Source organism: Chrysemys picta, chromosome 1 (genome assembly GCF_011386835.1).
Source record: "Chrysemys picta bellii isolate R12L10 chromosome 1, ASM1138683v2, whole genome shotgun sequence".
NCBI classification, from domain to species: Eukaryota; Metazoa; Chordata; order Testudines; family Emydidae; genus Chrysemys; species Chrysemys picta.
In genome coordinates, this window is record NC_088791.1 from 252,472,795 (window position 1) to 252,486,879 (window position 14,085).

A 14,085-nucleotide genomic window follows, 5' to 3' on the forward strand; every position below is an offset into this window, starting at 1 on the left:
GTGGGGAAGGAAGATTAAATATTTTAACACACACACACACACACACTTATTTTATTTCAGAAACTAGGTATTTTCCCCATAACATTGGGAAGCCCATGTGAGCAACAACATTTGTTTTAAAAGGTGGTCTTCTGATAAAGCTAAAACAGTATGATACTCTATGTATTTGAATAGCTTTTGGGGGCAGTCACTTAGGACTGGAGGTTTGATAATAAGGGTGATTATTGTACAGGTTTCAACTTAATATTCCTACTCTTATTATTTTTAGTAAAAAGAAGATTTGCTACAGGAACTGCACATCTGAAAAAAACATTAACAAATTAACAGAATATCGATTAGTGTCTGGATAAAAAAAAACCTATTGAGAATAAATATGAGTGTTTTTAAGTTACAATTAAAAGAAAATTCTCCTAATAAACCTGTTTAAAGAATGCCAGAAGAATACACAGTGAAGATTATTCTCCAGTACCTAGGTTCAATACAGTAATATATAACTTTCTGTGCAAGATGATTCAAAAGACAAGCCTGCCTTTACTGTAGAGAATGCACTGTATCAGATCAGTTTGCATTTAACCACGTTAACTTATGTGACTATCATTCAAGGAGCTTGTAAACCCAGGTACACCCACCCCACAACACTATAGTTGTGGGCTTCACAGATACTTTTTTATTTGTTCTGCTTTGGAAAGCTGCAATGAATTTGGATCAAACAGTATTTACTCTCTGTGGCTTGGCTCTGACAAAATCTTTCATAATTCTTCAGAACTCAGCTATGTGCTGGCCAGTCCAATTCTGAAAGGTTTTTGTTATTCTTTTAAAGCTTTTTGTAGATCAGCTACTGTATCAAAAGTGGATGAGTGGATAATGTCTGGGTCCAGACTATCCACCCACAAAAGCTTGCTGGTATTATTAAGGGGATGAGGAAATGGATGCTTAATCTGCCATGGGCATAAAGTGAACTTTATCTGCCCTGATATTTTTAGCCAAATAAAACAAAAACAATAAAAAACCCAGATGGAATTTTATCATCCAAAGTAAAATTGGAATAGGTCAACCATCCACCAGCAGTATAACAAAAGATTAAAAATGTAGAGCAGCCCATTCAGAACAGGAGCAGTGGTGGTGACCCTGTGTACCTCACATTAGCTGTGAAACAAGAGAATGCACTACGTGTGGTGAATGAGAATACAAAAGGTTGTATAAACAAAATAGCATTTATCTATATTTTTTTTACATTTGTGCAAATTTGAAAAAAAAAAAAAAAAAAACATTATCACCTGTCACAAAATATTTGCATCAATGTTAATGGATGCCACGTTGCTGACATTAGTGTTATGGCATGTACTGTTACTGGGATCACATGATGCAAAACAACCCAGAGCTTGAACTCACCTTGGGATTTTGCAGTTACTTGTGATTGAATGTTTTAAATTAATCATTACGAATTTCTAAGTTTCTAAGCAAAGTTTACACTGAAATAAATAATTGTACATATTACTGTAGTGATGTAGTCAAGGAGAAACTGAGTATTTTAACAAGTACATAATATACTGCTTACCTGAGAGGCCTGCAATGTGTCTCAAAGTATCTTATGTGCTATAAAAATATTAAATTCCTGATCATAATATCTTGTGATTGTTTTTTAACCTTTATCTATTAATTCAGAGGTTTTATACATTTTTCCAGTCTTGAAACCATTCCCATCAACTTTAACCCCCCCCACAAATAATCAGTAAAGTATAGGTGGAGACAACAGTTGGAAATATCTAATTTGCACATATTGTGATAAAAATTTCCCTAAAGAAAATTCAACCTGTTAAACATTTTAGTATCCAGAAATAAATAAAAATAAATACAATTAAATTAAATTAATTCACGAGAACTCTTAAAATGCCTTTATCTTAACTTTACTATGTTACATTTTTTTTTCCAGCATTGGGTTGCAGAGTCAGTATAGGGAGGTGGGGGGACTTGAATGCAGGGCCAGATACGCCGCTTCATTATTGTAGTTTTATCCTGGTGTAACTCCACAGAAATCAGTGTCGATTTACTGGTGCAAAACTGGAGAAATGCAGTAGTGAGTCAGGCCTCTCTCTCTTTCCTGACATTTAAAGAAGATCTCTGCTTTAGATGAGATACTGAATTACCCACCAAATACAAATGCAAGATAGAAGATTAGATGAGATGGTAATCTCCAAGGGGTGAGCCTCAAAAGGTCTCAAAAGTCCAAGCTTGTCTGGAAATGTTATAAAATAAGTTTGTCTCAAGAGATTGTAAATTATTCTGGGTTCCAGCTAAGAAAGAAATACCTTTCACCCTTGGAATATTTCAACCCTTTTTCTCCTGGCCCTCGCCAAAATCAGGTAGTTCAGAGGCAAAAAATAAATATATGACCAAACTTTTTCCAGTCAAAAATATTCCCTGTTTGATTCAGGTTGAGCTGAAGGTTTGGGTATAAAATGGACCAGTACAGGGAGACTGAAATGGAATCAGAAACTGAAGTCTGAGAATGTGTTTCAATATTATGTTCCAGACTGGGCCTGTTACAGAGATGAGCCTTAGCCACAAAGTTCAGATCTGGACTTGAACTTCCACTGTGTTCAGACTGGGAGCAGCCAGGGTAGAGGGACTGGATATGTTTGTTCCATTTTGGGCCTCTCTTTAATTTGACTCATCTCCTATATTATCTAAACCAGTTCTTTCATCCATGATAAGGATCTATACTTTGGGGGGGGGCTTACTAAAAGTGAACCTCTGACCATTTAGAGATGCCTCCTTCACTAAATAAAATCCATTTTATAACATAATTACTGTATCAGTGTTGTAACAGAAATCTGTCTATAGACATGCAATTGTGTTACTAATTCATAAACTACAGTAAAACTTTCATTCAAGGCAAAAAAAATGTTGACAAAATTTCAAATGCCTAACGTTTAGAGTGTTACAGACAAATTTAAAAATCCTAAACCTTTAAACACATAATAGCGATGTCTGCTAAAAACTCAATCATATCAGATTGCAGTTTGTGCTCACTAGATTGGAATTTTCTACTCTGCTGAACCAACGCTTTACACTTTCATTAGCTCACATTCTCTGTCATGACACCAGTGCCCTCTCATCAGATGCAAGGCTGAGCTGAGTTGTAGAGACAGGGAGAGGCAGATAGAAGGAAACTGATGAAAGAGCTAAATGTTTGCCTTGTGGGTAAAAGCTGCATTTGCCTCTGCTGACCACTGATTTCCTTCACACGGTTCCAAGGAGACAGGAGTGTGGCTTGTGCTCAGTTTTTAAACAGTGTAGCTTTAAGTTCAACAAATTTCATTTTGGTGGGTCCAGAAAAAAGCAATTTCTGCCCAAGCTGAAATAAAAAGGGGGTATTTCAGTTGGAATCATTCAAGACTGGGATTTTGAAAAGTAAAGGGGAGAATCAAACTTAATCCCTGAATTTTCAAGGACCTGGACAGGATTTAGCCAAATTCACCAAAGTCTATAGAAGTCTGACTACCTTAAGAGGAGTCCAGGGAGATTACTTTGTGCTCGATTGGGTACCCAGGACAGTCTTTAGGTGTGGCATAACCAGAAAGTCCCAGGAGCTAATTTGGATATGATCCTGTACAATGTTGAGCTTTTTCAAATTCCACTGACATCTGTTGGGGTTGCAGGTATTCATATCATCTTGCAGGAGGCATTCAGCCCTAGAACTGCTCAGGACATTTTCAACTAAATCAAGTTTCATGGAGACTCATAGGTTTTAACAAAGGTTTTTATCAGATGGGAGGAGACAGAAGAATGATAGATTTACACTCTCTAGCTCAGTGATTAGGGGCAGTGGCATGGGATGGGGGGAAATTCAGGTTCAAGTTTCTTTTGTTCCTGATTTAGAGTAGAATTTTTTTATTCCAGATCACTCTGTGTCAGGAAGGAGGGACCTGAACCTGGGAATCCTCTAGGCCAACACCCTAATCACCAGGTGGACATGGGCATGGACTTGGACACACACACTCTTTCTGTAGGAAAGAGTCATTTTGACAAGTCAGGTTTCATTAAAAAAAATATTCAAACATCCAAACTGGAACAAAAACAAATTTCAAAACCCTGAAAGTTGCTGTAAACCAAAAGTCTCATCCTCTAGTCAATACTACTCAGCGATTTGTGTATTCTGGTGTCATTTGTAGGGAAACCAAACTAACACATACACACCCTAATGCAATGGTCAGAACCAATATGCAGTGATCACTGAGATAAAGCAGCCCTCACACAGAATATTTATTCAAGTTATCAGGTTATTTAAATAACTCCCCAGCTCCTAACATATAAGCATATGGGTAGGTAAGCCTATCCGGAAACATACAAACTATACCTTGTATAACACCAGAAACCATATTCCATTAATTTGCCCAGAAAAGTAAAGCAGGACATGGTACATAATAGTACATTACAGGAGCACACAGTTATCTAATGATGGATGGCTGTGACCCTAAGCACCGATGTATTCACACTATTGTAATAATCTTTGTACAAAATATGCTTAGTGAGGTATCATTTGAAAATTAATATCTCATTAACCATTAATATTCTTGTGTGATGTATGTACAGACTATGTATTAAGAGTTATCAGTATATGCTGGGGGGTTAAATAAATATATTTAAATCAAGCTTGTTAGGGGAGTTGGTAAACAGATCTGCCCTAGACAAAGTAAAGTGTTTGCCTCTCTGATCAGCCCAGTCATCAGGCAGAGAAAATGAAGGTACATTTACATGTAAGCATTACATAGGGCCATCAAATTAGCAAGGGGAGAGATTTTAGGAAACAGAACAATTAACACCAGAATCAGAAGAAAGCACATGGAGCTTCCTTCACTACCAGGCTCCATGTCACCTTCCTCCCAGCTTGAATAAGCTTTACTTTGAGAGATAACCCTCCTAAGAATCCATTTTAAAGGTCTACTGGTCTAAAAAGACAAAGAGAGGCTGAATCTCAAGTGATAAGTAATTGAATCATCTAATTGTCTATAATATTACTGTATTATAAAAGTGTTTAGAGAGAGGTCTTTTCTGAAACCTAATGACACTGGTGATTAATATCGTTGTGCAATATATGATTAACCCTTTATGATGAAATATGGATACCTAACAATATGCTTTAAAGTCTATGGCCAAACAGGGAGAAACAGATTCCTTCCCAGAAGGAAGAGAAGGCACCTATCTGTCTGTCTCCAATATAAATTAAGCATGGCGGAATCAAAACAATCAAAGTCCCATTTACATTCAGGGGGAGAGGAAGCCCAAAGGTAGGGAAGAACATCATGAGGTTATCTTGCCTTGTGGAACAAATTCATTGAACTCTGGAAGACATAAGCAAGGTAAAAAGCCATCTTTGGCATCAACACTAAACAGAAACAAGCGAACAGAGCTCTTGCAAGCTGAAAAAGATTGGTCCTTGAACCAATGGGAGGGGGAGGGTTTATGTCTCTGTAAACTAAATATAGGTGAGAAACCTGCTTAGGCAAAGATCTTTCAGGTAGGAAGCCAAGGGAAGCCAACCCCTTGTATTTCTGTGGAAAGTCCTGACTTAGCGAAAGCCAGTCATGGCTGAGGAAAAGAATGATTGGTGGGAGATACCAGTTTGAACAAAACCTGTACCTTGCTACATTATATTTGTGTTTTCACTTTTATTTGCTTGTAATCCTTTCTAACTTTGTTCCTTTTACTTGGCATCACTTAATCTATGTCCTGTTAATAAATTTGTTTTATTTTTACTATAAACCACCTCAGTCCTGAGTTTGGAGGGAAGGGTGTATTTATTCCAGCTAAGTTAATAAGCCATGATGTGTTTTTGTCTCTTTAAAGGAACAAATGAACCTTATTGTTTCTCTGAACTGTCCAGGAGACAGTTGGACATCAGAGCACACAGTTTTGGGAAAATTCAGGACTGGGAGTGTGTTAGGGTCATCCACACCAAGGCTGGTGGAAGCCAGAGTGGGACTGTAGACAGGCTACCGGGTCAGAGCTGCTGAACCAGGACTGTCTAGCATAGAGGCACTCAGGGTGTGACCTGCACGGTTGCCTGCTGGCATCAAGGTTGTGGGCCACAGCAGCAGAGCATTTCAGGCACCCACTGTTTTAGGGCAGGTGGTGACACAGCCTCTAACTGGTCTGAGTTGCACCCCAGGATGTGACAACAGCATGTTTGTTTAAGGCAACATGCTTTCTTTAAAATAATTAAGCTGCAAACAAAAAGTGAATATAATTTGAAAGGTCTAAACCCAAAGAAATGATAGTAAATGCTGGACCTTTACAAGTGTTCTTAGTGGTGTTTTAAATTTGCTTCTGTATCTGGGACCATCATAGAGATTCAGAAATAAAATTTCAGCTCAGACTTTAAGACAAAAATCTAAATCTCTCTACTTGTGGGCATTCAACTATTTTTTTATATTAAATCAGCTTTTTTGTTGTGAAATTCCTTTTCTAAGGGCAGCATTGTCAAAAAGAAAAATAGAGACCAATTCTCTTATGAAAATATATAACAATTGACAGTATATGTTCAGATTCATTCTAAAGGCTAGATCTTTAGTCAAATTCTAGAAGGTGTATTTTATCTTGATGGACCATAAAGACTACAGATAAACCATTGCACGCTGTCAGATAAATACGTATATAGATCACTAGTGTATCTGGAACTGTTTCACTTCACACTGTGTGTACATATTAAGACGATCATTTACAAGAAGAACTATGATGGCTCCATCATTTTAATTAAAAAAAATAAAACAAAGAATGGCTGAAACATAAAAATTAGGACCCAAATTCTTTCCATGCTCAACGGATTTTTGAAATACCTCAGATTAACAAGATTTATGGGGCCAGAGTTGGTTTGCCTACATTTAGCACTGTTTTGTTTTACTGTAGCAATTTCAACCATTGGTTGTGTCTGTTCTTCCTCACTGATTGAACTTTTTACCTTTTAATCGGCCAAACACTCATCTGGCTTACAGTACATTGAAATGGCATCATTCCACTTTTCAAACTGAAGTTTGAAGTGAACAAGACCGATTATCCATTGCTCTCTGCACTTGTAGCCCATGAATTTATTTGATTGTTTCTTTCTCATGTTAATCTTTGACTCAAATGTCTGACAGTAAAAGGTTAGAAGCAGTAGGCTGATCAAAAAGTATTATTCACCAAACACTTAGCAAAACATTCAGTTCAAACCTGGAAATTAAAAAAAAAAAAAAAAAAAAAAAGGAATTTCTCAGGGGTCTATCATCATCTATCATCACCACAATACACGTGTTTTCATGTGTCCTTCAATTTCAAACTCAAAGTGATTTGCTTTTTTTCAAGGCTCACCATGAATGCATGGCCCATCACATTGCATATTTTGCTGAAGTGCAGCCATCTTGAAAATATTTTAACCCAGAGGTGTCAATAAAAATGAATGTAAGACATGCATTTACTCTGTGTTTTTATGTGAAAATGTTTTGAAGACAAGTCTACTTCTGAAAATTTGTTCTCAGTTCAAAAACTTACTTTCGGAGGAAATAATTAACTTCATTCATTTTTTTTACTCTTTGTACATGGAGAGTAAAATCCAGCATGAGGTATGTGAAGTCTGTTATCGTTAGCATTTTCCAAACTTATTAATATGAACGGTCATCTTCAGCTCAAGCAATTATATACACTGTGCCTCAGTACTTCCAGTGTTTCAACCATATCTGTCATGTACACCAATGCAAACCACAGAACAATATACAGCAGCGAGGAGCTATCCTGAAATCTTTTAGTAGAAGTGAGCCAATGCATTTACTTCATTTCTCTGGACAGACACAACAGTAGCAATATTTTCATTTATTTGACAGCCTTACACACTTTTTCAAGAAGTAGCAACTCTTTAAAAACATGCTGAAATCAGCAAATTTTAGAATGTTGTATTTCTTTGTCCTCTTGTTTAAAAACGCTTTTATGGTGACACAGAGGAAGGAAAATTGTGCTGCTAAGTATAAATGTGTACTTATAAAAATATCTTCAAAAAATGTACAGTACCTTTAATCCTAAATTAAAATTATTGCCGGAATGCTATTACTTTAGCCCTAGGGCATATGTGATTTCTAAAGAAACAAATTCAGCATTTAATTAAGTCTGAAATCCTCCTGTAAATGGAGCTTATGTGTCTGAGTAAAGTTCAAGGCAAGCAGTCTGAATCTATAGAAGGAAACTGCTTGGAGGTGCTGCTGTCCTAGAGAAGAAAGTCTGCCCTATCTGAGGCAGACAGGCTTTACCACATGGCTACATGTACTAAATTAAGAAGTGGGGAAGTTCATCCAAAGTGCACAGATTAAAATTTTCAATAGGCCTAAAAATGACTCTAAGGCATGAATGAGCCTGTCACTTTTTCTCTGCCTCTTCAGCAAATGATGGATTCACTCTATGCCCATAATATAACCCGTGAGATATGCCTGACTTCGTTGGTTATTCTTCATTCTCAGTCATGCTGAAATAGAGGCTGTGGTTAAACAAATCTGCTTTTATGGAGCAAAGCGCTGTGAAACAGAGCTGATTATGGCCTGACACATTGAATTAGACTGTGGTGTAAAGTAGTGCTGATGACTGTTGTTTCAATGAGTTTTTCCTGGGTTTTATCCTCCTTTCTCAAGCCACACACATTTCTATTTTTCCCTCTCACTTCAATTTATTTACTATTTGCAATGGACACTTGAGTACAATATCATTTATAGGTCAGTTCAGTAGAAGGCAGAGACTGTACTTCTACCCAAGGGAGTCACATTTGTTTCTGCATCACAACTTGAAAAACTCAGTCAGTTCCTATGTAGTTAAAAATATAGTAAAATTGGGCATTTACATTTTTCATCTTCAAAATAATTTACAAACATTAACTAATTAATGCCTTTGAATTGCATGGTCTAGAGCAGGGATCAGCAACCTTTGGCACACGGCCCATCAGGGAAATCTGCTGGTGGGCCGAGACGGTTTGTTTACCTGCAGCATCCGCAGATTCAGCTGATCACAGCTCACACTGGCCGCGGTTCGCCGTTCCAGGCCAATGGGGGCTGCGGGGAATGGTGCGGGCTGACGGATGTGCTGGCCAGTGGATTTCCCTGATAGGCTGTGTGCCAAAGATTGCTAATCTCTGGTCTAGGGTTTGAGCAGAGGAGTAGGAGTCAGGAACTCCTGAGTTCTAATCCCAACTCAGTTACACATTTCCTTTGTTCCACTGGACAAAAAAACCAAACATTTTGCATCAGTTTCACAGAATCCTATCCACTCCTGACCTCAGTGATAACCTGTGACAGAGAGTTCCACAGGTTAATTTTCAATTGATTGCTTTTCAATTCACTGGATTCATTGTTTCATTCATACATTATTCTTGAACTATGAAAATAGGAGTGATCAATTAAATTAATTTAGATTGGCATTTCATGTATTTCTATTATGTTCCCTCTTATACATCTCCTTTCTACTCCTCTACCTTCACAGTCCAAAGCTTTTCAGTCTCTACTCATATTAAAATTTCTTATTGTCTAATGATTTTTGTCGCCGATCTCTGAACCCCTTTTATTTCTACTTCCCCAGATAGGCTGTCCTTTATTAAGCACAATATTCCAGGTCAGGGTATACCATAGATTCAGGGCTTGTCTACACTTGAAATGCTACAACTGCACAGCTGTGCTACTGAAGCACTTCAGTGTAGACACTACCTATGCTAACAGGAGGGATTCTCTTATTGGCATAGGTAAACCACCTCCCGAAGAGGTGGTAGCTAGGTCAATGGAAGAATTCTTCTGTTAACCTAGCACTCTCTACACAGGGACTCAGGTGGGCTTAACAACATTGCTCAGGAGGTTGGATTTTTCACACCCCTGACCAACTTAGTTATACTGATTTAATTTTCTAGTGTAAATGATGCCTTATAAAAGGGCATATTCTCAATATAATTTTCTATATTTTTTGTCCACCACTGTACACTGAGCAGATATTTGCAATGAGATAGCCACAATGACTCCTAAATCTTTTTCATGAATGTCTATAGTTAAGAACTATGTATGAGAAAATCAAATTATTCTTTCCGATATCCATTATCAATTCACATACATATGCAACATATGTAAGAACTATATGACAATCTCTGTGCACACAGGGCCAGTTTTCAGAATTGCAGAGCACATATCTTCATCTCCTTTTGACTTCTGTGGGAGCTGTGGGTGCTCAGCACCTTTGAAAACTCTGTCCAAAATCCTTTCCAAATGAGATTATGGACACACCTGTTCCACCTGCACAAGTCTAATGCCCACTTCCCCAAATACCTCCATAACATGTACTTTCCTCAACCCCATGAAAGTCAGCTTGAGGTTTGAGAGACTTCTTAAATTGGTTCAAAATAACCAAAGAAAGTAATACTTAATGGCTAAGATTCTCAAAAGTGACAAATGGATTTCTGGAACCTTAATTGTTGGATGCCCAACTTGAAACAACTAAAAGCTGTCTGCTTTTCAGAGGATCAGAGTTAAGTTCTTTCTCAAAGTCAGATCTCTCAAGAGGGATAACCAGAAATTGAGGTACCCAAAATCACCACATTTTAAAATCTTGGCCAATATAAGGACATAAAACAATACTATGCTTCTTATACATTTTTGTGAGTGTGGTTAAGACCTATACCATGCAGTAGAATGATCAGTACCCACGGTATATAAATCAGACTACAATTGAAAAGAATAAAAAAAAATTCCAAGAAAATAAAGTTCAACTACTTAATATATACAAATGTAGTTAGTGTGGATTGACATACTTCTGATATTTTCAATCCCTATTTCTTTATTCACTTTCCTCATGCCTCGTTTTGAGTTTTAACTTGGTTTTGTTTCTTTTGCCTTTGGTTTTCTCTTTCTAGTAGAACACCTACAGTATCAGTCTTTTTACATTCTCTCTCTAGGGGCTCTCTCTTGTGTGGCATCTGTTTGTTAAGTCTGTGACTGCCATGGGAGCTACTGTACTAGCTCCAGCATCTGACATCTTGACCTGATGGTAACTTCCAGCTGGCAACATCAAGGTGACAGACACTAAAGCCAGATTGTCCAAAACTGACTTCAAACAAAATAGGACACACTTTCTCCAATCTGACACAGTTTCAACTGCAGCATTTTTGCCAAAAAAGTAAATATTTTGGAGATTTAAAAAAAGATTGGAATTAATTCTCTCAAAAATAAAGAAGCAGAGAACATCTCCACCTTGAATGAAATTGTCACCTCAGTGCCTGACAGCATCATAATCCATACATAAATATCACAATGAGTTTAGTCTGAGTGCTGAAGTTTTGAAATGTGCATTTGAAAATCTACACAATCAGCCAACTAACAATCTCTTGCACTCCTACAAATTTTCAACATGGTGAATCCTGTCAATTATTTTTAGATTTTTTTTTCAAATTGGTAAATGAAATTCACTGCATTATTATCAGAGGGGTAGCCGTGTTAGTCTGAATCTGTAAAAAGCGACAGAGGGTCCTGTGGCACCTTTAAGACTAACAGAAGTATTGGGAGCATAAGCTTTTGTGGGTAAGAACCTCACTTCTTCAGATGCAAGAAGTGAGGTTCTTCTTGCATCTGAAGAAGTGAGGTTCTTACCCACGAAATCTTATGCTCCCAATACTTCTGTTAGTCTTAAAGGTGCCACAGGACCCTCTGTCACTTTTTACTGAATTATTATTCACTCTACTCTAGAAAGAAGATGAAGCAAAACCAAGAACAAGGGGGAAAACAATTTGAGAAACATTCTGAAACTCAGAAGCAATAATAGGATTGTGTTTACTAGCTGTGCAGTGAACATCTTTCTTTATTAGTAGATCAATTCAGTTAGTGATAGTTTCCATTTGCAACTTTAAAAAAAAATCTGAAGTGACAGTACAGCTTGTGAAGAATGCAGCCCTAATAACACTGGAGAGTAACCTTCTCTGTTCATATAGAGATTGCATGTTCAGCAAATGAGCTGTGCAAGCTTCCCCATATTGCCCTGGCAATGTGCATCAAAAAAATGTCCTAGAGTGACTCTAGGAATTCAGTCATCATAGGCTCAACCTTGTATCCAAAAAACTCTCACTGAAATCAATGCATAAAAGAGCCTAATGGGTTTAACCCCATCTGTGAATAAGCAGTTTTGTCTTCTCTCCTAAGACGGGCTACCAAACTTTCAAATTGTGGATCTCTGTCCACTAGGAAATTAATAGAGAACACTGATGTTTGCAGTGTTGGTGTATCCATGTTGTTCCCAGGATATGAGAGGTAAAAGATGGATGAGGTAATGTCTTATCTTAATAGTCACTTAAGTGTTTCCTCATGCACCTTCTCTCTCCCATATCCTGGGACAACAATGCTACAAAAAACAATGGAGGATATCAAATGTTACCATCTGAAATGGAAACTCCACAACACGAAGAAGGAATTCAGACTTAATAGAGACATTTACTTCCTAAGCAAATTCAAGAAACAAATCATCATCACTAGAGGACTCACCAACTATAAACCTCTGACCATTACATACAACAAAGTCGGTCCAATAAAAAAAATATTACCTCACCCACCTTGTCATTTCACATACGCAACTGCACAGTCTTTAGATAATAAGTTTCATTTCTTTTAAATCTGGACTGGATTGGACCATTCTGCATGAAATTCACCTCAGGATATAAATACAGCCTTCCACAAACTTCCAGCCTTTAAGTGAGGCTCAGGTAGTGTAAAGGGCCAAAAACAGACTCTCTTCACAGAAGTAACTGCTTAAGCTTGTACTTAAATAAGTAACTCAAGCAGAAAAGAAAAATGCAGTCTTCATTCAGTCGATCTCTTCATCTCAATAGTTGCCCATGCAGCTCCCATCGATTTCAATTCATGCACATGCAACTGATGGGATAATTGGATATATAATTTCTGGCAGAAGTGATACATTCTGAAATATAATTTTTCCCTGTGCAGAAATTTCCTAATGGTATAAATATGCAGGTTATTGTACAGTAAAAAATAAATAATGATGCTAATTTTTTAAATAAATGCAGAAGTAATGTCATGTAGCTATGATTTTTATAATACTGAGCAAAAATCTGGGCTTTCAGTGACTCAGAAAAGTGTTCAGAGATGCAGCAGGAGCTTATATGCAACATTAGTTAAAACTTCGCATCAAGGGCCTGATCTTTTTTCCAATGAGATCAGGAGGATCCTTTCCATTGGCTTGTATAGAAGTTGGATCAGGCTTTAAATGTTATTGTGAAAAGAAATTCAGAGAGTCATTTTTATGTTACTTCAACATTAGTGCCTTTCAGAGACTTCAGGAAGACTATGTAAGATAAAGAGAGCTTGCCAAGGAATTGCTGGTTTAAAACTATGTCCTGATACTTATATTTTAATATATAGTTATACCCCCATTTGGGCTTGTATGTTTTCAGTTTCAACAGTAATTATTTATCTGAAACATTTTAATAATTAAATAACAAAACAACCTGAACTGATCCCCACATTTATATTTATGCAGTTATTTTAATGCAATCTTTTTACCTCCATTCAGCCTTTTATCAGTCCATTACAAAGACAGTCATAATCACTCTTCCACCTTTGGTAGTCATGGAACTTTTCATGTTCATTATCATTAATGGCTTAATGGTCTCCAAATTGTTACATTAATCTTTTTCCATATCAGTGAGATATTTCCTCAACAATCAGCATTTTGCATCTATTACATCTATTAAGAATAGCCATAGTTGAAAGCATGTTCAATAAGTGGAGAAAATAATTATATTTAATGAAATGGAAAATGTTGACAGTATTTCTCTTTTTCCAATATATGACCCTTTAGAAATGTCCTGTTTAAAAATACATACATATACTAAATACAGTCTATAATTCAATCTGATGTGAATATAGGTTAATTAAATATATTTCAAAATACAATAGAGTCTATAGGAATTAATGACAGGTACAAAGTTGATCTATTGGTTCCTATATTATCCAATGATATATGGGAATCAGTTTTATTTGTTTGATGATGTTTTCTATATAATGTTTCTTTATAGATGCCTGTGCA